The sequence below is a fragment of the Heteronotia binoei genome, chromosome 12 (assembly GCF_032191835.1).
Source record: "Heteronotia binoei isolate CCM8104 ecotype False Entrance Well chromosome 12, APGP_CSIRO_Hbin_v1, whole genome shotgun sequence".
In the NCBI taxonomy this organism is placed as follows: domain Eukaryota; kingdom Metazoa; phylum Chordata; class Lepidosauria; order Squamata; family Gekkonidae; genus Heteronotia; species Heteronotia binoei.
Genome location: NC_083234.1, coordinates 8,800,652 through 8,824,781, shown reverse-complemented (window position 1 = coordinate 8,824,781; position 24,130 = coordinate 8,800,652). Strand labels below are relative to the sequence as shown.

Sequence of the window (24,130 nt, the reverse complement as noted above, 5' to 3'; positions counted from 1 at the left end):
CTAGAGACGGGGATGTCTCAGCCACACCTGGACGGCGCGTCCCCAGGATTTCAGCCTCTCTGCTGGGAAGCTGATGGCAACCCACAGCTGGATGGGAATCAACTGGGAATCAGCTGGGATTCTACCAGATTTCAGCAACATTGTTCAACCCCTGGTGTGTTGCGGCAGGAATGCGCCAAATGTTGGAACAGACCTGATGACAGAACGATGCAGCAGTGCCTGAGTCCTAGCACCAGGCAGCTACGCTCACACAGGGAAGCCAGGCAAGAACAGGGGCATTATAGTTTCCTGAAGACTATGGGGCATTGCCAAAGTTTGGCTGGTGAGCTGAGGCCTCAGGGCCACAATCCCCCAGGGCACGTGTCGGAACCTCTGGAGAACAACTCCTCTTTCGGGGGGCGGGACCCCTCGTCTGTGTCTTTCTTCCAGTTCCAACTCCACCAAGCGGAGAGCTGGCTGAGGAGCGTCCCGCAGGAGAGGTTGCTGACGCCGGACACAAATGGGAACAGGTCTGTGGGTGGCTCGGTTTGCTTCTGACAATATTCACAATGATACGTCCAGGGGTGGAATTCTAGCAGGAGCTCCTTTGCATATTAGGCCACACACCCCTGATGTAGCCAATCCTCTGAGAGCTTGCAAAAAAGAGCCTTGTCAGCTCCTGGAGATTGGCTGCATCAGGGGTGTGTGGCCTAATATGCAAAGGAGCTCCTGCGAGAATTCCACTCCGGATACGTCTGCTTGCTTTCTGGCAAGCCTAGGGGGTGGAGCCTGGGGAAGGCGGGGCTTGGAGAGGGAGGGACCTCACAGGGGTATAATGTCATAGAGCAGGGGTGGCCCACGGTAGCTTTCCAGATGTTTTTTGCCTACAGCTCCCATCAGCCCCAGCCAGCATGGCCAAGGCTGGGCTGATGGGAGTTGTAGGCAAAAAAACATCTGGAGAGCTACAGTTGGCCACCCCTGTTATAGAGGTAGGGTTGCTAATCCCCAGGTGAATTCTTTGAATGCAATAGGGTACAGTTTTCAAAGTTGTAAGTTTTTGTGAAGCAGTTTATTTCGCAAACAGTTTTTCAGTGTAGTCCAATCCCCAGGTGCAGGCAGGGGATTCCCCAGTTTGGAGGCCGTCCCCCAGGGTCATCAGAAAGCAGGGGGAGGGGAGGGCTGGTGGCCATGTCTGCTGGCCATTTCATTATTCCCTATGGAGACTGGTTCCCATAGGGAATAATGGAGAATTCATCTAGGGGTATCTGGAGCTCTGAGGGGGCTGTTGTTTAAGGTAGAGACACATATTTTCAATATAGCATCCACTGCCTCTCCCTCAAAACACCCTCCAAGTTTCAGAAAGATTGGATCAGGGGATCTAATCCTATAAGCCTCAAAGAAGGTGCTCCTATCCTTCATTATTTCCAATGGAGGAAGGCATTTAAAAGGTGCGCGGTCCCTTTCAATGTGAAGAAGAAGATACTGGATTTATATCCCACCCTCCGTCTCAGAGCGGCTCACAATCTCCTTTACCTTCCTCCCCCACAACAGACACCCTGTGAGGTGGGTGGGGCTGAGAGAGCTCTCACAGCAGCTGCCCTTTCAAGGACAACCTCTGCCAGAGCTATGACTGACCCAAGGCCATGCCAGCAGGTGCAAGTGGAGGAGTGGGGAATCAAACCCAGTTCTCCCAGATAAGAGTCCACGCACTTAACCACTACACCAGACTGGCTCTCACAAGGACAGCTCTGCCAGAGCTCTGGCTGACCCAAGGCCGTTCCAGCAGCTGCAAGTGGAGGAGTGGGGAATCAAACCCGGTTCCCCCCAGATAAGAGTCCGCACACTTAACCGCTACACCAAACTGGCCAGAACTCCCTTTGGAGTCCAACGATGCTTGTCACAACCTTGCTCCTGGCTCCACCCCCAATGTCTCCTGGCCCCCACCCCCAGATATTTCTTGACTTGGACCTGACAACCCTACATAGAGGCCACCCTCCAAAGTTCCAGTGGAACTGATCTCTGTTGTCTGGATATTAGTTGTAATTAGTTGGCAACTCCACTCCCGACAGGTGCCACGATCAAATTCCTTGCAGTTCGATGCTTACCATTGTTCTCTGGTCCATAGGTAGGGTTGCCAAGTCCAATTCAATAAATATTTGGGGACTTTGGGGGTGGAGCCAGGAGACTTCGGGGGTGGAGCCAGGAAACATTAGGGGTGGAGCCAAGAGCAAGGCTGTGACAAGCATAATTGAACTCCAAAGGGAGTTCTGGCCCTCACATTTAAAGGGATGGCACACCTTTTCAATTCCTTCCTTCCACAGGAAATAATGAAGGATAGGGGCACCTTCTTTTGAGGCTCATAGAATTGGACCCCCTGGTCCAATCTTTTTGAAACTTGGGAGGTATTTTTGGGAGAGGCACTAGATGCTATACTGAAAATTCGGTGTGCCTCTACCCCAAAAATCAGCCCCCCCAGAGCCCCAGATACCCGCAGATCAATTCTCCAGGATTTTCTATGGGAATAAATCTCCATAGGGAATAATAGAGTTCCCAGCAGACATTTGCCTCCCCTCCCCCCGCTTTCTGACGACCCTGAAGCGGGGGGAGGCCTCCAAACCGGGGATCCCTGCCCCCACCTGGGGATTGGCAACCCTATTCGTAGGGATAAAATTTCGCTTCTTTCTTTGCCCCCCCTCCCCCCCCCCCCCCCCCCCCCCCGCCGCCGAACCAACTCATGCGGCCATAAAACAAGGTGGGAAGGTTACTTGGAAACCAAGTTGGTTGGCAGGGAGTATCGTTCGCTTCCTCAGAACGAGGGAGTGGCTGATTCCCTGGAATTAAAAGCGAAAGCCATCAAACTTTATGACCCCCTTGAATCCAACGAGGCGTGTCGAAATTGCAAATATGTGCTTACCAGACCTCCCGGTAAACAAAGGAAATCGTCATTTCCAGAGGTCAGCAGGCAAGTTCCAGGGACTGAAAGGGGAGCCTGAAAACTGCTTTGATCCCGTAGCGCGTGATGGGGCTCAGTGCTAGGATGCGCGTCATAGAGTCGCCAGCTGTGTTTTGGGAAATGCCTGCAGATTTGGGGCATGGAACCAGGGGAGGGCAGGGCAGGGCAGGGCTGGAAGGAGGGGACCTCAGAGTCCACCTTCCGAAGCAGCCCTTTCCTCCAGGAGAAGTGGCAAGAGATCCCCGGGTGCTACCTAGCAACATCAGCTGCCACATTCACAATTTTATGTCTTGAGGGTTTTTTTTTTTAATCTAAATCGGAGTGACACTTTGTGCTGGCTTAGCGTTGCCCGTTGTAGCCCTGTTTGAAGTTGTCCCGTGCAACAGGGCATTGGGCTTTGTGTTCTGGAGCAAACCAGGAAGATAAAATGGCCTCGGAGAGAAGCCCAGCTGAGAACGGAGAGCTACCAAAATAGGGTTGCCAACCTCCAGGTGGGACCTGCAGTTCTGCTGGAATTGCAGCTGGTCTCCAGTCCAGAGATCAGTTCCCCTGGAGAAAATGGCTCCCTTGGGGGAATCAGACTCATGTCATTACCCCCCCCACACACACACACACACTGAGGTCCCTCCCCTGCCTAAATCCTGACCTTCTCAGGTCCACCTGCAAATTTCCAGGAATTAGAATTGTAGAGTTGAAAGGTACCGTCCAGGGTCATCTAGTCCAACCCCCTGCACTATGCCCCTAAATTCCCCCTCCCCCTAAATTCATAGGATCTGCGTTGCTGTCAGGTGGCCATCCAGCCTCTATTTAAAAACGGATAAAAGGAAGTACTTCTTCACCCAAAGAGTGGAATTCACTGCCACAGGAGGTGGTGGCGGCTACAAGCATAGCCAGCTTCAAGAGGGGGTTAGATAAAAATATGGAGCAGAGGTCCATCAGTGGCTGTTAGCCACAGTGTGTATATATATATATGTGTGTGTGTGTGTGTGTGTGTGTATATATATATATATATATATATATATATATATATATATATATATATATATATATATATATAATTTTTTTTGTCACTGTGTGACACAGAGTGTTGGACTGGATGGGCCATTGGCCTGATCCAACATGGCTTCTCTTATGTTCTTATGTGACACAGAGTGTTGGACTGGATGGGCCATTGGCCTGATCCAACATGGCTTCTCTTATGTTCTTATGTGACAGAGTGTTGGACTGGATGGGCCATTGGCCTGATCCAACATGGCTTCTCTTATGTTCTTATGTTCAAAGGAGAGCCCACCACCTCCCAAGAAAGCCTGTTCCACTGAGGAACCGCTCTAATGGTCAGGAAGTTCTTCCTAATGTTGAATTCAGAGTTGGCAGCCTTAACGACAGTGACAGCAGCTTCTCCTCTGGCCCCTCTCACAAAATAGCAGCTGCACGGGTGGGACAAGCAGGGTTGCCAATCTCCAGGTGGTTTAATCGCCAGGTGATGGCTGGAGACCTCCCGGGATGACAACTGATCTCCAGGTGACAGATCAGTTCACCTGGAGAAAATGGCCGCTTTGGAAGTTGGACTCTATGGCTTTAGATCCCATTGAAGCCCCTCCCAAAACCCCACCCTTCCCAGGCCCCACCCCCAAAATCTCCAGGTATTTCCCCAACCCTGAGCTGGCATCCTTGGGGACAAGGGATGTGCTGACCCTGATTATCAGTGAAGGATCTGAGCCAACTTGGCCCCGGAAGGGTTGGTGGAGTTGCTGGGACTTGGCTGCCATTCGCCCCTCTAGAGCGGGGACCGCCTGGGGAAATTCCCCTGTAAGCAGGGCTTTTTTGTAGCAGGATCTCCTTTGCCTATTAGGCCACACCCCCTTGATGTAGCCAATCCTCCAAGAGCTTACAGGGCTCTTCATACAGGACCTACTGTAAGCTCCAGGAGGATTGGCTACATCAGGGGGTGTGACTTAATAGGCAAAGGAGTTCCTGCTACAGAAAAAGCCCTGCCTGTAAGTTAAATGGCCAATCCACCTCGCCTGTGTTTCTTCTGGTCCTGTGGTCTTGAAGTAGACTGCCCAGCTGTAAGACCGTGAGACCAGACTTTGGGATGGGGAGAATTGTCTCCAGGTGAGAATGTTAAAGCAACAGCCTCCTTTGTACTGCAGCCTGGGAGCCACCCAATAGAAAGTGCCATGAAGACGCAGGCAACTTAAGCTCACCCCGTAGAATTTTCAAGGCAGGAGAGGAGCAAAGGTGGTTTGCCATTGCCTGCCTCTGCACAGCGACCCCTGGAAGTCTCTCATCCAAGTACCTGCCAGGGCCACCACTGCTTCGCTTCCGAGATCTGAGGAGATCAGACCAGCCTGGGCCATCCGAGGCAAGGCAAGGCAACTATGCCTCTGCGTAGCAACCCTGAGCTTCCTTGGTGGACTCCCATTCAAGTAACCAGGACTGACCCTGCTTTGCTTCTGAGATCTGAGGAGATCAGACCAGCCTGGGCCACCCAAGGCAAGGCAAGGCAACTCTTCCTCTGCGTAGCAACCCTGAGCTTCCTTGGTGGACTCCCATTCAAGTAACCAGGACTGACACTGCTTTGCTTCTGAGATCTGAGGAGATCGGACCAGCCTGGGCCATCCAAGGCAAGGCAAAGCAACTCTGCCTCTGCGTAGCAACCCTGAGCTTCCTTGGTGGACTCCCATTCAAGTAACCAGGACTGACACTGCTTTGCTTCTGAGATCTGAGGAGATCGGACCAGCCTGGGCCATCCAAGGCAAGGCAAAGCAACTCTGCCTCTGCGTAGCAACCCTGAGCTTCCTTGGTGGACTCCCATTCAAGTAACCAGGGCTGACCCTGCTTTGCTTCTGAGATCTGAGGAGATCAGACCAGCCTGGGCCACCCAAGGCAAGGCAAAGCAACTCTGCCTCTGCGTAGCAACCCTGAGCTTCCTTGGTGGACTCCCATTCAAGTACTAACCAGGGCTGACCCTGATTCGCTTCTGAGATCTGATGAGATCGGGCCAGCCTGGGCTATGCAAGTCAGAGCAGAAAGGAACAGAGGTGGTCTGCCCTTGGCTGCCTCTGCGTAGCAACCCTGGGCTTCCTTGGTGGTCTCCCATCCAAGTACTAACTAAGGCTGAGCCTGCTTGAGCTTTTGAGATCTGATGAGATTGGATTAACCTTGGCCATCTACATCACAGGCAAATACAGCGACTGCAGTCCCATGGGGTTTTCAAGGCAAGAGACGTTCAGAGGTGGCTGGCCATTGCCTGCCTTAGGGTATAGATCCAAGTAGTCAGCTGTGTTGGTCTGAAGCAGAACAAAATAGGAGTCAAGTTGCACCTTTTAAGACCAACTTAGTTTTCTTCATAGCGTAAGCTTTCGTGCGCTCTCTAAGCACGCTTCATCGGACGAGGAATCCGGCACAGTGAGCAAAGCCACACATCGCTGGTACTCAGTGGCTCAGAATGCAAACAGGTACAAATTTAAGATCCAATGACAGCATAGTAAAATTATCTGGTAGGGAGTGGTGTAGAATGCAAAATGGTACAAATTAGCATTTTGAGCATAATATAATTGAGCATAATATAATTATATTAAATATCAAATTGAGCAGAATATAATTATTATAACAAATTATATTATGCTCAGTTATGCTCAATTAACAAATTGATCATGATATAATTATATTAAATATCAAAAATATAATATTTATATTGAGATATAAATACCTTCCTTTTGACGCAGGCTTAATACGATATAGTTATGAACAGACGTTCTCGCATTTTGACATATTACTGTCTTATTGCTTTTGCATGCTCGCGCTACTTGGATCAAAGGTTTGCTCAGTTTGTTAATTTTACTATTCTGGCATTGAATCTTAAATTTGTACCATTTTGCATTCCACACCGCTCCCTACCAGATAATTTTACTATACTGTCATTGGATCTTAAATTTGTACCCGTTTGCATTCTGAGCCACCGACTACCAGCTATGCGTGGCTTTGCTCACTGTGCCGGATTCCTCGTCCGATGAAGTGTGCTTAGAGAGCGCACGAAAGCTTACGTTCTGAATAAAACTAAGTTGGTCTTAAAGGTGCAGTCGACTCCTATTTTGCCTCTGTGTAGTGACCCTGGACTTCCTTGGTGGTCTCCCATCCAAGCACTAACCAGGGTTGCCCTTGCTTATCTTCTGGGATCTAATGGAATCAGCCTCGTCTGGGCCATCCAAGGTTAGGCCGCTCAATACTAACTCTTAATCAAAGGTCAATTTCTTCCAGAGGGACAATTATGTGTATTATGTGAATTGAAACACCACTGAAAGAGAGAAAGAAAGGGAATCTAGATCCGGGGTGGCCAAGTTTGCTTAATATGAGAGCCACTTCAGATGTTTGAGAGCTGCAAAACATGAACATCAGATGTTTTAAGAGGAGGGAGGGAGGCGGAAAGAAAGCAACTTTAACTTGAAATGCATTCTCCAAGCTGCTGGCTGGCTTGGTTTGGAGAAATGATGCAACGAGACAAATGCAAAAGGTGGGGGCAGGGGGGCTTCGAAAGCCACACAAGATGTGGCTCCCGAGCCGCAGTTTGGCCACCCCTGATCGAGATACTTAGAGTGATTTTGGGAAAACTGTATGATGCCCAGAGCCCTCTTCTGACTTCAAGCCCTCCTTCCTTCCTTCCTTGCCGATGTCTGAGGAGTACCCATCCTCTCTGAACATGCATGTCCTCGCTGTCTCGTCTTTACAAACCCCTTCCCTTTCCTTCCAGGTTGCTGCACAAGGCTGTCGCCCAGGGGAAGAGGGCCCTGGGATACTACCTGGCTTGGAGGCTGGCCCTTCTGGACAGAATTGACGAGGAGGATGCGAGGAAGCAGGTAGGAGGAAAGAGCTGGGATCAGTTCTGAGCCTCAGAATATATGATGTGTGCTGCTGAAACCATGCTTATGCAACCATTGTCATACTTCCCTGCAACAAAACAGAGCTGTTTCTTAACATAGAATCAGGTGGGTAGTTGTGTTGGTCTGAAGCAATCGAACACGGAAGCTTATACACAAAACTAAGCTTCATTGGTCTTAAAGGCGCCACTGGACTCAAACGTCGTTCTGTATTGTTTCTCAACAGCTCATTTCATTCTTAAGAACATAAGAGAAGCCATGTTGGATCAGGCCAATGGCCCATCCAGTCCAACACTCTGTGTCACATAAGAACATAAGAGAAGCCATGTTGGATCAGGCCAACGGCCCATCCAGTCCAACACTCTGGGTCACATAAGAGAAGCCATGTTGGATCAGGCCAACAGCCCATCCAGTCCATCACTCTGTGTCACATAAGAACATAAGAGAAGCCATGTTGGATCAGGCCAATGGCCCATCCAGTCCAACACTCTGTGTCACATAAGAACATAAGAGAAGCCATGTTGGATCAGGCCAATGGCCCATCCAGTCCAACACTCTGTGTCACATAAGAACATAAGAGAAGCCATGTTGGATCAGGCCAACGGCCCATCCAGTCCAACACTCTGGGTCACATAAGAGAAGCCATGTTGGATCAGGCCAACAGCCCATCCAGTCCATCACTCTGTGTCACATAAGAACATAAGAGAAGCCATGCTGGATCAGGCCAATGGCCCATCCAGTCCAACACTCTGTGTCACAGAAGAACATAAGAGAAGCCATGTTGGATCAGGCCAATGGCCCATCCAGTCCAACACTCTGTGTCACAGAAGAACATAAGAGAAGCCATGTTGGATCAGGCCAATGGCCCATCCAGTCCAACACAGTGGCCAAAAAAACCAGGTGCCATCAGGAGGTCCACCAATGGGGCCAGGACACTAGAAGTCCTCACACTGTTGCCCCTCCCAAGCACCAAGAATACAGAGTATCACTTGCCCCAGACAGAGAGTTCCAACAATACGCTGTGGCTGAGAGCCACCGATGGACCTCTGCTTTTCTTCTTCAGACCCAAAGCCTCCTCCCAGAAATGGCATTCAGAGAACTATTCTCAGCCCCCTTTTTTGAGTTGAGCCCCAGATCAAGTGAAAGAGGTAGGGTGTCTCAGCCCTCTCCTCTGGACCCACTGTTTAGGGTTGCCAATCACCAGGTGTGTCCTGGAGATCTACTGTAATGGCAATTGATCTCCAGACTACAGAGACCGGTTTCCCTCTCTTCCCCCCAAATCCTGGGGGGATTGGAGGAATTGCATACCTCCTTTCTTCTTTGAGACCTTGAATCTGGAGGCTCCACCCCTAAAATCTCCAGGTGTTTCCCAATCCGGAATTGGCAACCCTTGCTTGTTTGCAAGGACTGCAGCAGATCTGCCAGCCAGGGAGGGCTCCAGTCCAAAGAAGAGGCAAGCGCCCTCACATCACAGGGAAGGTCTACTCATGCGTATTCTGCTGCTGCTTGTTGAAAGTGCCCGCCCCGCCAAAAACAGCAAGGCTGACCCAAGGCCATTCCAGCAGCTGCAAGTGGAGGAGTGGGGAATCAAACCCGGTTCTCCCAGATAAGAGTCCGCACACTTAACCACTACACCAAACTGGCTCTCCCATGCAAAGGACACCTGAGCTTGCTCTAACCTGGATAGCCCAGGACAGCCTGATCTTGTCAGATCTCAGAAGCTAAGCAGGGTAGATCCTGGCTAGTGTTTGTATGGGGGACCACCAAGGAAGTCCAGGGTTGCTATGCAGAAGCAGGCAATGGCAAGCCACCTCTGCTGATGTCTTGAAAACCCCATGGTCTTGGGGCCATCGTGAGTCTCTTGTGCCTTGATGGCATGCAGTTCGTCTTGACCCGAATGGCCTAGGCCAGGGGTGTCAAACTCATTTATTATGAGGGTTGTCATGAGCCCTGACGAGGAGGAGCTGGAAGGGTTAACAGACCTGGAAGAGTTGCCAGCCAGTTCCTCAGCTGAACAAACAGCAGCTGGCCCATCAATCACTCTCCAAGCACCAGTGTCAGCTCTTGATGATCAATCTCCTCCAAGCTCTCCTCCTCCCATCTCAAGCGTTCAAAGCAGGCTCCGGAAAGAACTTTCAGAGCGAAGACATGAGGCACGCCGAGGCTTCAGGTCTCTCAGCCCTGAGTTCTAGCAGAGTCACTGCCACCCAGGGAGCAGGCTGATTGAGACTCCCATATAACTCCCACTCGGGACCTGGTAACCTTGTGGAAGCAACAAGTCTATTCTCTTGCTTGCATCCACGTTCCTTCCTGCTTGATTTCCTTGGCACCCTGAGCTTTTGGCTTTTGGACATTAACTTCTGATTCCGGTTTGTGATTCTGCATTGGTGACTTGGCTCCTGCTGGACTTTCTGGACTTTGACCTTGGGCTGGCTTGGGACTCCTGCCTGCCTGCCTGCACCCTGAGAACGTGACAACGGCCAGATCTGACATAAATGAGAGCTTGTCAGGCCAGGTCATGTGTGTATCTATTTAAGATTAAGTAGCGGAGATATAAATTTTATAAAGGACACAAACACGAGTAAAGATTTTTTTTTTTAAACTTAAAACATGCTTAAAATATAAGCACTTGTTGGTCTTAAAGGTGCTTTCTTTGTAGCTCTCCCATGCAATCCAGGGAACTGAGCAAAGGAAGCTTTGGCTCTTTTCCTCCTTCCCCAGGGAACTTGGAAGGGGAGGAGTCTCAGCCAATAGAAGGAAAAGCAGCTTGGCTCAGTAGCTCTGCTATGCGATTGAGAGGCCCTGGCAAAGCAAGCTATCTCTCCCCCACTTTTCCCTCCCAAGGGAGGAGCCTCAGCCAATGGAGAAAATAGAGGTTTTGCTCTGTAGCTCCTATGCTGTTGAACAAGCCTGGCAAAACAAGCTGTGATGCAGAAGCAAGTAAGAGAGAGGAAGAAGGAAGCAGATAACAGTCAGTTGCTCAGGGGCCTGACAGGAGACATCTGGGGGCCTGATTTGGCCCCTGGGCCATATGTCCGACACCCCTGGCCTAGGCTATCTGATCTTGTAGAATCCCGGAAGATAAGCAGGGTCAACCCTGTTAGTATTTGGATGGGAAACCGCCCAAGAAGTCCCAGGTTGCTAGAGGCAGGCAATGGCAAACCCCCTCTGCATTTCTCTTACCTTCAGAATCCTATGGGTGTTGCCTTAAGTCAGTGGCAGCTTGACTACACCTTCCACTATCTCCATGTGAACTTAGGAATGTCCCCAAAATCACTGCACTGGAGAGAGATCTTGTTTGCTACCTTGTTCAAGAGGAAGCATCACTCAGAATCTTATCTGACACAAGCTACGTTCGTTTACAAGCAATGCTTGCTTATTTTGGCACCAACCCGCAGATTAGAAAACAGCACTCTAGGTGGCCTAAGGCGGAACATTGTTGCGCTGATGATCAAGGCACAGTTGTAAGGTTAACTTCGAATAAGAATATCAGACGAGTCCTGCTTGATCAGACTGGTGGTCCATCTAGTGCAGCCTCCTGTCTCTCATAGTTGCCAACCAGTACCTCTGGAGGGCCAACAACAGGGCCAAGGCCTTCCTAAGAACATAAGAAAAGCTCTGCTGGATCAGACCAGTGGTCCATCTGGTCCGGTATCCTGTCTTGCACAGCAGCCAAACAGTTCCTCTGAAGGGCCAACAACAGGGAATAGAGTCTGGGGCATTCTTAGGTACATAAGATGAGCCCCACTGGATCAGACCAGTGGTCCATGTAGTCCAGCATCCCATCTCACAGAGTGGCCAACATGTAGTCCAGCATCCCATCTCACAGAGTGGCCAACCAGTTCCTCTGGAGGACCAACAACAGGGCATGGAGTCTGGGGCCTTCTTAAGTACATAAGACGAGCCCCACTGGATCAGAACAGTGGTCCATGTAGTCCAGCATCCCATCTCACACAGTGGCCAACCAGTTCCTCTGAAGAGCCAACAACAGGGCATAGAGTCTGGGGCCTTCTTAGGTACATAAGACGAGCCCCACTGGATCCGACCAGTGGTCCATGTAGTCCAGTATCCTATTTCACACAGTGGCCAACCAGTTTCTCTGGAGGGCCAACAACAGGGCATAGAGTCTGGGGCCTTCTTAGGTACATAAGACGAGCCCCACTGGATCAGACCAGTGGTCCATGTAGTCCAGCATCCCATCTCACAGAGTGGCCAACATGTAGTCTAGCATCCCATCTCACAGAGTGGCCAACCAGTTCCTCTGGAGGACCAACAACAGGGCATGGAGTCTGGGGCCTTCTTAAGTACATAAGACGAGCCCCACTGGATCAGAACAGTGGTCCATGTAGTCCAGCATCCCATCTCACACAGTGGCCAACCAGTTCCTCTGAAGAGCCAACAACAGGGCATAGAGTCTGGGGCCTTCTTAGGTACATAAGACGAGCCCCACTGGATCCGACCAGTGGTCCATGTAGTCCAGTATCCTATTTCACACAGTGGCCAACCAGTTTCTCTGGAGGGCCAACAACAGGGCATAGAGTCTGGGGCCTTCTTAGGTACATAAGACGAGCCCCACTGGATCAGACCAGTGGTCCATGTAGTCCAGCATCCCATCTCACAGAGTGGCCAACATGTAGTCCAGCATCCCATCTCACAGAGTGGCCAACCAGTTCCTCTGGAGGACCAACAACAGGGCATGGAGTCTGGGGCCTTCTTAAGTACATAAGACGAGCCCCACTGGATCAGAACAGTGGTCCATGTAGTCCAGCATCCCATCTCACACAGTGGCCAACCAGTTTCTCTGGAGGGCCAGCAACAGGGCATAGAGTCTGGGGCCTTCTTAGGTACGTAAGACGAGCCCCACTGGATCAAACCAGTGGTCCATGTAGTCCAGCATCTCATCTCACACAGAGGCCAACCAGTTCCTCTGGAGGGCCAACAACAGGGCATAGAGTCTGGGGCCTTCTTAAGTACATAAGACGAGCCCCACTGGATCAGACCAGTGGTCCATGTAGTCCAGCATCGCATCTCACACAGTGGCCAACCAGTTCCTCTGGAGGGCCAGCAACAGGGCATAGAGTCTGAGGCCTTCTTAGGTACATAAGACGAGCCCCACTGGATCAGACCAGTGGTCCATGTAGTACAGCATCGCATCTCACACAGTGGCCAACCAGTTCCTCTGGAGGGCCAGCAACAGGGCATAGAGGCCAAGGCCTTCTTAGGTACGTAAGACGAGCCCCACTGGATCAAACCATCTCACAGAGTGGCCAACATGTAGTCCAGCATCCCATCTCACACAGTGGCCAACCAGTTTCTCTGGAGGGCCAGCAACAGGGCATAGAGTCTGGGGGCCTTCTTAGGTACGTAAGACGAGCCCCACTGGATCAAACCAGTGGTCCATGTAGTCCAGCATCTCATCTCACACAGAGGCCAACCAGTTCCTCTGGAGGGCCAACAACAGGGCATAGAGTCTGGGGCCTTCTTAAGTACATAAGACGAGCCCCACTGGATCAGACCAGTGGTCCATGTAGTCCAGCATCGCATCTCACACAGTGGCCAACCAGTTCCTCTGGAGGGCCAGCAACAGGGCATGGAGTCTGGGGCCTTCTTAAGTACATAAGACGAGCCCCACTGGATCAGACCAGTGGTCCATGTAGTCCAGCATCGCATCTCACACAGTGGCCAACCAGTTCCTCTGGAGGGCCAGCAACAGGGCATGGAGTCTGGGGCCTTCTTAAGTACGTAAGACGAGCCCCACTGGATCAGACCAGTGGTCCATGTAGTCCAGCATCGCATCTCACACAGTGGCCAACCAGTTTCTCTGGAGGGCCAGCAACAGGGCATAGAGTCTGGGGCTTTCTTAGGTACGTAAGACGAACCCCACTGGATCAAACCAGTGGTCCATGTAGTCCAGCATCTCATCTCACACAGAGGCCAACCAGTTCCTCTGGAGGGCCAACAACAGGGCATAGAGTCTGGGGCCTTCTTAAGTACATAAGACGAGCCCCACTGGATCAGACCAGTGGTCCATGTAGTCCAGCATCCCATCTCACACAGTGGCCAACCAGTTTCTCTGGAGGGCCAGCAACAGGGCATAGAGTCTGGGGCCTTCTTAGGTACGTAAGACGAGCCCCACTGGATCAAACCAGTGGTCCATGTAGTCCAGCATCTCATCTCACACAGAGGCCAACCAGTTCCTCTGGAGAGCCAACAACAGGGCATAGAGTCTGGGGCCTTCTTAAGTACATAAGACGAGCCCCACTGGATCAGACCAGTGGTCCATGTAGTCCAGCATCCCATCTCACACAGTGGCCAACCAGTTTCTCTGGAGGGCCAGCAACAGGGCATAGAGTCTGGGGCCTTCTTAGGTACGTAAGACGAGCCCCACTGGATCAAACCAGTGGTCCACGTAGTCCAGCATCTCATCTCACACAGAGGCCAACCAGTTCCTCTGGAGGGCCAGCAACAGGGCATAGAGTCTGGGGCCTTCTTAAGTACATAAGATGAGCCCCACTGTATCAGACCAGTGGTCCACATAGTCCAGCATCCCATCTCACACAGTGGCCAACCAGTTTCTCTGGAGGGCCAACAACAGGGCATAGAGTCTGGGGCCTTCTTAAGTACATAAGATGAGCCCCACTGTATCAGACCAGTGGTCCACGTAGTCCAGCATCCCATCTCACACAGTGGCCAACCAGTTTCTCTGGAGGGCCAACAACAGGGCATAGAGTCTGGGGCCTTCTTAAGTACATAAGATGAGCCCCACTGTATCAGACCAGTGGTCCACGTAGTCCAGCATCCCATCTCACACAGTGGCCAACCAGTTCCTCTGGAGGGCCAGCAACAGGGCATAGAGGCCAAGGCCTTCTGGCTCATGTTGCTTCCTGGTTCTGGGATTTAGAGGCTCAGTGTCTCTGAATGTGGAGGTTTCCCTTTGCCACCATGGCTAGGAGCCATTGACCGATGTATCTTCCATGAATGTTGACAGTCTCTCTTGCAATGTTCTTCCCCCCCCCCCCACACACACACACTTAATTATTTGTTTTTCTCTGTCCTTCTCTTTACCTTTTCGAAGACTGCATTGCATGTAGCCGCTCAAAGGAACCACCACCTTATAGTCAGTGATCTGGTCTCCCTGGGAGCGAACGTCAACAAGAGAGATGGATCAAAGAAGACTCCGTTGCACCTGTGTGCGGAAAAGGGCTATGCAAGAGTCCTGGAGGTAAGAGAAAGGAAGCAGAACTGCAGCTATGGTTGCTAACTTTGGTTTGGAAAATAAAAAAAGGTGTCCCCTGTGCAAGCACCAGTCATTTCCGACTCTGGGGTGACGTTGCTTTCACAGCGTTTTCACGGCAGATTTTTTTTACGAGGTGGTTTGCCATTTCCTTCCCCAGTCAGCTTTCCTCCCAGCAAGCTGGGTACTCCTTTGACCAATGTCGGAAGGATGGAAGGCTGAGTCAACCTCAAGCCAGCTACCTGAAAAGCCAGCTTCCACCGGGGATCAAACTCAGGTCGTGAGCAGAGCTTAGGACTGCAGTACTGCAGCTTTAACACCCTGTGCCACGAAGTTCCAAGGGCTCTAATTACAGGGCCTACTGTAAGCTCTTGGAAGATTGGCTACATCGGTGGGGTGGGGGGTATATACCCTGTCACTGAGTATACAAAGTCTGCTGAGTCAGCCAAGTGCTTGGTGTTGGAACAATACAATCAGCACCAGAAATATACTTATTATCACATCAAAGTGTGTGCAAACATATTTTTGTGACAAAGACTCAACAACATTGAAACATACAGTAATGCTTCCAGAAAAAGCGGCTGGTTACACAATGCAATCCCTGAAGAAGTCTGACAGTGCAAAAGTCCGCACTACTCCACATCGGAACTGTTGGATTTATATTTTTAAGTGCTTGGTGATGGCAACTCTAGCTGGATCTTCTGGACCTCAAGCAGAGAAAGCACTGCCCAAACACATGCAGCCTAGATTATTTCACTGGAGCCTTCTGCAATCAAATCCAGTAAGCTACTCCACACTTACACACTCACACACACGCATGCAAGCCCAAATCATAATCATAAAACCCAGGGGAGGGGGGGGGGGCTAATTAATAATGGGTATTTGTATGTGCTTATTTGGCTACACTGGCATGCAGGATAAGAAGATATAGATGATGGATTGCAAAGAAAGATTCAGTAGCTGGAGGAGAGCCGGAAAGCAGGGACGGAGGGGAAAGGGTGAGCCTATGAATTACTTCTTACTGAAGGGATTGCTGGGCACTCATCCAGAACCCTCTACAAATGCCCGGGTACCAAGATTAGATGCAGCCTCCACATCGCCCTTCCTGGCCCTCTTCTCTGCCCAGTCTCTGCCCTTTCTCTTCTTCTGCCTGGTGTGATGCAAATGCAGATCTTTTATAAGTTATAGTAAGTAAAGAAAGGGGTCTATCAAAAGAAGGGAGGGAAAGGATCGTTTCCACTCCAGCTGCTGTGGAGCACTACTAAGAGTAGCCAGCAAGACTTGATCTGGGAGATTTATAGGAGTTAGCAAGGATCACCTGATCTCGCTGGCCTATGAATAGAAGGAAATTTCCTTGGTTTCTTTCTTTCTTTCTTTCTTTCTTTCTTTCTTTCTTTCTTTCTTTCTTTCTTTCTTTCTTTCTTTCTTTCTTTCTTTCTTTCTTTCTTTCTTTCTTTCTTCAGCCAGTTTGGTGTACTGGTTAAGTGTGAGGACTCTTATCTGGGAGAACCGGGTTTGATTCCTCACTCCTCCACTTGCAGATGCTGGAATGGCCTTGGGTCAGCCATAGCTCTGGCAGAGGTTGTCCTTCAAAAGGGCAGCTGCTGTGGGAGCCCTCTCAGCCTCACCCACCTTACAGGGTGTCTGTTGTGTGGGGGGAGAAGATATAGGAGATTGTAAGCCGCTCTGAGTCTCTGATTCAGAGAGAAGGGTGGAGTGTAAATCTGCAATTCTTTCTTTCTTTCTTTCTTTCTTTCTTTCTTTCTTTCTTTCTTTCTTTCTTTCTTTCTTTCTTTCTCTCTTTCTTTCTTTCTTTCTTTCTCTCTTTCTCTCTTTCTCTCTTTCCCTCTTTCTCTCTTTCTCTCTTTCTCTCTTTCTCTCTTTCTCTCTTTCTCTCTTCCTCTCCTCTCTCTCCTTCCCTTCCCTTCCCTTCCCTTCCCTTCCCTTCCCTTCCCTTCCCTTCCCTTCCCTTCCCTTCCCTTCCCTTCCCTTCCAGGAAGTGGCTAGAGTGACTCCTTGCCCAAGATCTACATACAGTCCCCATTTTAATCCTGCCCTTCCTTCAACAAATTCAGGCTGCCAGCTCTCTTTCTACATGGTGTCCTCACAACAACCTTGTGAGGTAGGTTGGTGTTTGAGGGAGAGAGAGAGAGCAGCTGACCAAAGGTCATGTGTCTTCAGCTAGCTGATAACATCCCATTAAGAGGCTTTCTCCAGAAATCCTGGAGACCAAACTGGAACAGGTGTTGAGAGATCCATGTATACGGTCCCAGTTTGTTTTGAAAAGCAGACGCGTGAGGTGCTGACTTGGTTTGTGATTGTGGTGTGGGAATGTTAAGCCTTCACACACACACACCCCCCACAAACACACACACACACACACACTGCCATTTTGCAAACCTGAAGTGAATCTGCAGACCATTTTCTATCAGGAAAATGACTGGGTGGGGACAGGTTTAAACTCCCATTTTGCTACTCTTTCGTCCTGCTATAAACTGGGGTCCCACAAACCTGCGATTTTTACAAAAGACAGAGGTCACTGAAGCGAATTGAAACTGCATTATTTAGCACACGTACGTCGTAAGAGTCAGGCCAGGCACGATACAGAAATCTCTCAGGCTGCTAACCCAGCTCAGGATTTGTAATGCATATTTATTATTTCGCTTTTTAAAATTACAGGTCTTTAAAAACTGTCAGAGAGGAGGCACCCCTTTAGAAGTGGACGCAACTGACAATCGGGGTAGGCAAAAAAGACTTCATCTGATTATCGAGGTGGGGGATGGGAGGCGTCTGTCAGTGTGGAGGGGCAGAAGTCATGTGATCCCTCGCTCAAAGGGGATTGACTTCCGGCCTGCTCTCTTTCTGGGCATGTAAAGAAATCCCAGCACAGCTGGCTATAGACATGGAACAGATTTTTGAGTCCAGCTCCTCTTAAGGCCAAGCCATTCATCCTACCTGCTGTGTTTTCAGACCACAGACCAAAAGCTGTTGTGACAGTCAGTGGAGACATAGGCTGGGCACTCATCTGAGGCCATTTTTGTATTTAAATTTTCACAAACATTCTGTCTCAACGGTCCCCAGCATGGTGCCCATAGGTGCCATGGAGCTCACCCACACATAACTTCAGAGAAGCCATGTTGGATCAGGCCAGTGGCCCATCCAGTCCAACACTCTGTGTCGCACAGGGGCCAAAAAAAACCCCAGGTGCCATCAGGAGGTCCACCAGTGGGGCCAGGACACTAGAAGCCCTCCCATTGTGCCCCCCCCAAGCACCAAGAAGACAGAGCATCACTGCCCCAGACATAAGAACATAAGAGAAGCCATGTTGGATCAGGCCACTGGCCCATCCAGTCCAACACTCTGTGTCACACAGTGGCCAACAAACCCAAGTGCCATCAGGAGGTCCATCAGTGGGGTCAGCACACTAGAAGCCCTCCCACTGTGTCCCCCAAGCACCAATAACAATAATAATAATAATAAAATTTTATTTATATCCCGCCCTCCCCGCCGAGGCGGGCTCAGGGCGGCTGACAACATTTCATAAAATTATACAGGGTTTAAAATCATATTATCTTTAAAACATTCCAATTAACCAAGTAGTATACAGATTTCCAGGTGCTAATTCCATTTATAAATGATAATAGCGAAGTCACACCCTTGTTCCTGGCTCTGCCCCCAATGTCTCCTGGCTCCACCCTCAAAGTCCCCAGATATTTCTTGAATTGGACTTAGCAACCCTATCCATCAGTGGGACCAGGACACTAGAAGCCCTGCCACTGTAGTCCCCCCACACACATCCCCAAAGCACCAAAAATACAGAACATCACTGCCCTGGATGGAGAGTTCCAACAATAAGCTGTGGCTAATGGCCATTGATGGACTTCTGCTCCATATGTTGATCCAGTCCCCTCTTGAAGCTGTCTATGCTTGTAGCCACCGCCACCTCCTGTGGCAGTGAATTCCACATGTTAATCACCCTTTGGGTGAAGAAGTACTTCCTTTTATCCATTCTAACCTGACTGCTCAGCAATTTCATGGGATGGAGAAAGCAAAGAAAGAAGTACTTTTCTCCCTTTCTCACAATACAAGAACTCGTGGGTATTCAATGAAATTGCTGAGCAGTTGAGTTAAAACAGATAAAAGGAAGTACTTCTTCACCCAAAGGGTGATTAACATGTGGAATTCACTGCCACAGGAGGTGGTGGCAGCTACAAGCATAGCCAGCTTCAAGAGGGGACTGGATAAAAATATGGAGCAGAGGTCCATCAGTGGCTATTAGCCACAGTATATTTCTGGAACTGTCTGGGGCAGTGATGCTCTGTATTCTTGGTGCTTGGGGGAGGGGGCAAAGTGGAAAGGCTTCTACCCCACTTGTGAACCTTCCGATGGCACTTGGTTTTGTTTTGGTTTTTGGCCACTGAGTGACACAAAGTGTTGGACAGGATGGGCCATTGGCCTGATCCAGCATGGCTTCTCTTATGTTCTTATGTGACACAGAGTGTTGGACTGGATGGGCCATTGGCCTGATCCAACATGGCTTCTCTTATGTGACACAGAGTGTTGGACTGGATGGGCCACTGGCCTGATCCAACACGGCTTCTCTTATGTTCTTATGTGACACAGAGTGTTGGACTGGATGGGCCATTGGTCTGATCCAACATGGCTTCTCTTATGTTCTTATGTGACACAGAGTGTTGGACAGGATGGGCCATTGGCCTGATCCAACATGGCTTCTCTTATGTTCTTATGTGACACAGAGTGTTGGACAGGATGGGGTCACTGGCCTGATCCAACGTGGCTTCTCTTATGTTCTTATGTGACACAGAGTGTTGGACAGGATGGGCCATTGGCCTGATCCAACATAGCTTCTCTTATGGGCTCACAATTCCCATTGTTCCCAGTGGAAAGGGAATGTCCATTAAATCAGTTTCCATCTCCAATCTCAAACCATTCTGTGAGACCCACCGCAGAGTGACCCCAGGCTAAAGCCATTGACTTTGTTAGACTGGACACACAGGAAAGCATTCTCACCTCTTCCTGTACAGGCTTAACACCCTTGCAGTGTGCGGCTTTGTCTCATTCCACCATTGTGATGAGGCTGAGAAAGTGTGACTTAAGTCCTCAAGCCCGGATGCTTCTGATGCTGCGTAAGGATCAGATATGGAGTGGAATTGCCTGCTTGCTGGAAATGGGAGCTGATCCTTGGGTGCAGGTAAGTCTCAGATCCCCAAAAAACTACTTTGAAGTTGCTTTTGTGATGGATTGGTAGATTCCCCCTCCCCCCTGTTCAGCTCTCTGTTGCCTTAAGTTTGGTATAGTGGTTAAGAGCCAGTTTGGTGTAGTGGTTAGGTGTGCAGACTCTTATCTGGGAGAAGCGGGTTTGAGTCTCCACTTCTCCAGTGGCACCTGCTGGAATGGCCTTGGGACAGCCAGAGCTCTCTTATCTGGGAGAACCGGGTTTGATTCCCCACTCCTCCACTTGGGTCAGCCAGAGCTCTCTTATCTGGGAGAACCAGGTTTGATTCCCCACTCCTCCACTTGCACTGCTGGAATGGCCTTGGGACAGCCAGAGCTCTCTTATCTGGGAGAACCGGGTTTGATTCCCCACTCCTCCACTTGCAGCTGCTGGAATGGCCTTGGGACAGCCAGAGCTCTCTTATCTGGAAGAACCGGGTTTGATTCCCCACTCCTCCACTTGCAGCTGCTGGAATGGCCTTGGGACAGCCAGAGCTATCTTGTCTGGGAGAACCGGGTTTGATTCCCCACTCCTCCACTTGCAGCTGCTGGAATGGCCTTGGGACAGCCAGAGCTCTCTTATCTGGGAGAACCGGGTTTGATTCCCCACTCCTCCACTTGCACCTGCTGGAATGGCCTTAGGTCAGCCATAGCTCTCTTATCTGGGAGAACCGGGTTTGATTCCCCACTCCTCCACTTGCAGCTGCTGGAATGGTCTTGGGGCAGCCATAGCTCTCTTATCTGGGAGAACCGGGTTTGATTCCCCACTCCTCCACTTGCAGCTGCTGGAATGGCCTTGGGTCAGCCATAGCTCTCTTATCTGTGAGAACTGGGTTTGATTCCCCACTCCTCCACTTGCAGCTGCTGGAATGGCCTTGGGACAGCCAGAGCTCTCTTATCTGGGAGAACCGGGTTTGATTCCCCACTCCTCCACTTGCTTAAAACATTAGCACTTGTTGGTCTTAAAGGTGCTTTCTTTGTATCTATCCCATGGGATCCAGGGAATTGGGCAAAGGAAGCTCTGGCTGTTTCCTTCCCTCCCCAGGGGACCAGGAGAAGGAGGAGCCTCAACCAATGGAGAAAATCGAGGTTTTGCTCCATAGCTCCTGTGCGATTGAGCAAGCCTTGCAACGCAAGTTGAGATGCAAAAGGAAGCAAGAGAGAGGGAGAAGGAAGCAGACAAGAGCCAGTTGTTCAGGGACCTGATAGGAGCCTTCCAGGGGCTTGATTCTTCCCCTGGGCCACATGTTTGACACCTCTGGTCTACTGAGACTGGCAGCAGAGTCCTAGGCAGAGGTCTTTCACATCACCCACCGCCTGACCTTTGACCTGGAGATGCTGGGGACTGAACCAGGGGCTTTCTGCATGTAAGTCAGAGGCTCTTCCACTGAGCCACAGTCCCTCCACTTTTGCTTCTTTTTTTCCAGGGAACAAAATCCCACTGGTTTTCAAATTACGTTGCAAAAGTCCAAGAAAACAGCAAGCTGATATTGTTTCTTCAAGAGCAAAAGCCCAAATGGCAAGAGGTAACTCTTTTTGATACGTGGAGAGAAGAAAGGTGTACAGACCAGGGGTGGCCAACGGTAGCTCTCCAAATGTTTTTTGTCTACAACTCCCATCAGCCCCAGCCATTGGCCATGCTGGCTGGGGCTGATGGGAGTTGTAGGCAAAAAACATCTGAAGAGCTACTGTTGGCCACCCCTGGCATAGACCATGGGGTGGTGGTGGGGAATGCTATCAAGTTGCATGGTCAAGTTCATAAGAGTTTTCCAGTTCTATGTCAAGTTCATAGAGTTTTCCAGGCAAGAGACGTTCAGCGGTAGTTTGTTATTGCCTGCTTTCCCGTAGCAACCCTCCAATGGCCAATCAGAAGCCTTGCTGGGCAGAAGTCCTGCCAGGCTCTACCCACTTTCTAAAAACACCAGGGCACCAGGAAAGGCATTGATGGGCTCACTGCCACCACACCTGTTCTGAGCTATCTCAGGCCAAGAGCAATTGAGTGGTGCAAGATCACCCACTGAGATTCATGGCTGAGGGGGACATTAGAACTCAGGTTTCCCAAATCTGAATCCAATACCTCAGGGGTGGCCAACGCTAGCTCTCCAGATTTTTTTTGCCTACAACTCCCATCAGCCCCAGCCACTGGCCATGCTGGCTGGGGCTGATGTAGGCAAAAAACATCTGGAGAGCTACCGTTGGCCACCCCTGCAATACCTGACCATTACATCACACTGGCCCTGATGTATGCAATCAGCCCCATTTGTAATGGTGGGAGAGGAGCAATTTCTGTGGATTTTCCACACAAGCTCTACACTTGTTCTGCATCACGCCCTTTTCCCAAGGATCTCCTGTTTTGAGTAGTGCAGGAAACTGCAGGTGAAAGTTAGAAAGGGGAACAATCCAGACTTTGATTGGAACTCTGCTCCAGGTTGTTTGGCTCCAACCTGTTCTCTCCCCCACCCCCATACATGGTTAGAGGCCCCATACATGGATAGAGAAGCTGAAGGGTGCAATCTATGTCAGGTATTGTGGCTCAGTGGTAGAGCATCTGCTTGGTAAGCAGAAGGTCCCGGGATCAATCCCCGGCATCTCCAACTCAAAAGGGTCCAGGCATATAGGTATGAAAAACCTCAGCTTGAGACCCTGGAGAGCTGCTGCCAGTCTGAGAAGAAAATACTGACTTTGTTGGACCCAGGAGGGTCTGATTCAGTAGAAGGCAGCTTCATATGTTCATATGATAGGGGAGGGACGGTGCTCAGTGGTAGAGCATCTGCTTGGTAAGCAGAAGGTCCCAGGTTCAATCCCCGGCATCTCCACCTAAAAAGGGTCCAGTCAAAGAGGCATGAAAAACCTCAGCTTGAGACCCTGGAGAGCCGCTGCCAGTCTGAGTAGACAATACTGACTTTGATGGACCGAGGGTCTGATTCAGGATAAGGCAGTTTCATATGTATATTCATGTGCATTTTCCCAAGAGTAAGACTCACTGAACCCCATAGGGTTTAAGCATGCATAGGATTGCACTATTTGTATTTTAAATACTTTAATATATATTCAGATTTTTAAAAAAAGTCCAAAAATGGGGTTCAACTTCAAACTTTATGGTGATGTGAAACATTTAGAAAAGGGGGGGACACCTATTTCTGCATTTTGGATACAGAATGAGACTGAAGTCCGGTCTCATTCTTCGGCATTCTCTCTTCCCCCTTCCTGACTGTTATTTTATATGGATGTTGTTTCACGTCTGCTAGCCAAGAGGTGGTCAGATCATGGTCCAAGGGCCACATCCCTCAGAGCACCTTGGTCATTTGTCCAGAAGGCTAGCTATCAAGCGTCGATATTACTCAATAAGCAGTCTTTTGTTTTAAATCAAAGCGGTTTTATTTAAGAAACTCAGAAGCTGTACCGAGGACACAAGCCTTGGGAGTAATGATGTATACAGAGTTACATAGTTGCTATATAGGATAACTTCAAAGGTTACATTACAGATGCATACTTGAGTCACGGGTTCAAAGGTTGCTAAACACTATCTCTTTTCTTACTAAGGAACTTAGGCTACTAAAAACATCTCCCATTCTCACACTTCCCTAGAAGAAGATAAGAGCTGTCTGTGTGAACCTGTGGGAGAGGCGACTTGAAAGTGGTACCAGCCAGGCTGTAGCATAAACATCCTTGGGCCAGATGGATTTATTACTTGCCCCATGGTTGTAAATAAGGGGGGAGCAGTAAAGAGCGGGAGACCTGCTCTTTGTCTGAGAACCCATGACGTTACAGAAATAAGCACACTTGACACTGGTCCACTGGACTCCAGCGGCAGCCTAGCAATAGACTGGAAAATTGTTCATTAGCTTA

At 49.9% G+C, this 24,130-nt stretch overlaps 1 long non-coding RNA gene across 1 annotated transcript; it reads left to right on the top strand.

Annotated features, from left to right (window-relative positions):
• Positions 1-386: 386 nt before the first annotated feature.
• On the top strand, positions 387-17,809 carry LOC132579899 (uncharacterized). Its single transcript, XR_009556019.1, has 4 exons — positions 387-509; positions 7,686-7,791; positions 14,888-15,034; positions 17,726-17,809. It is a non-coding gene; the product is annotated as an uncharacterized LOC132579899 (long non-coding RNA).
• Positions 17,810-24,130: the final 6,321 nt, after the last annotated feature.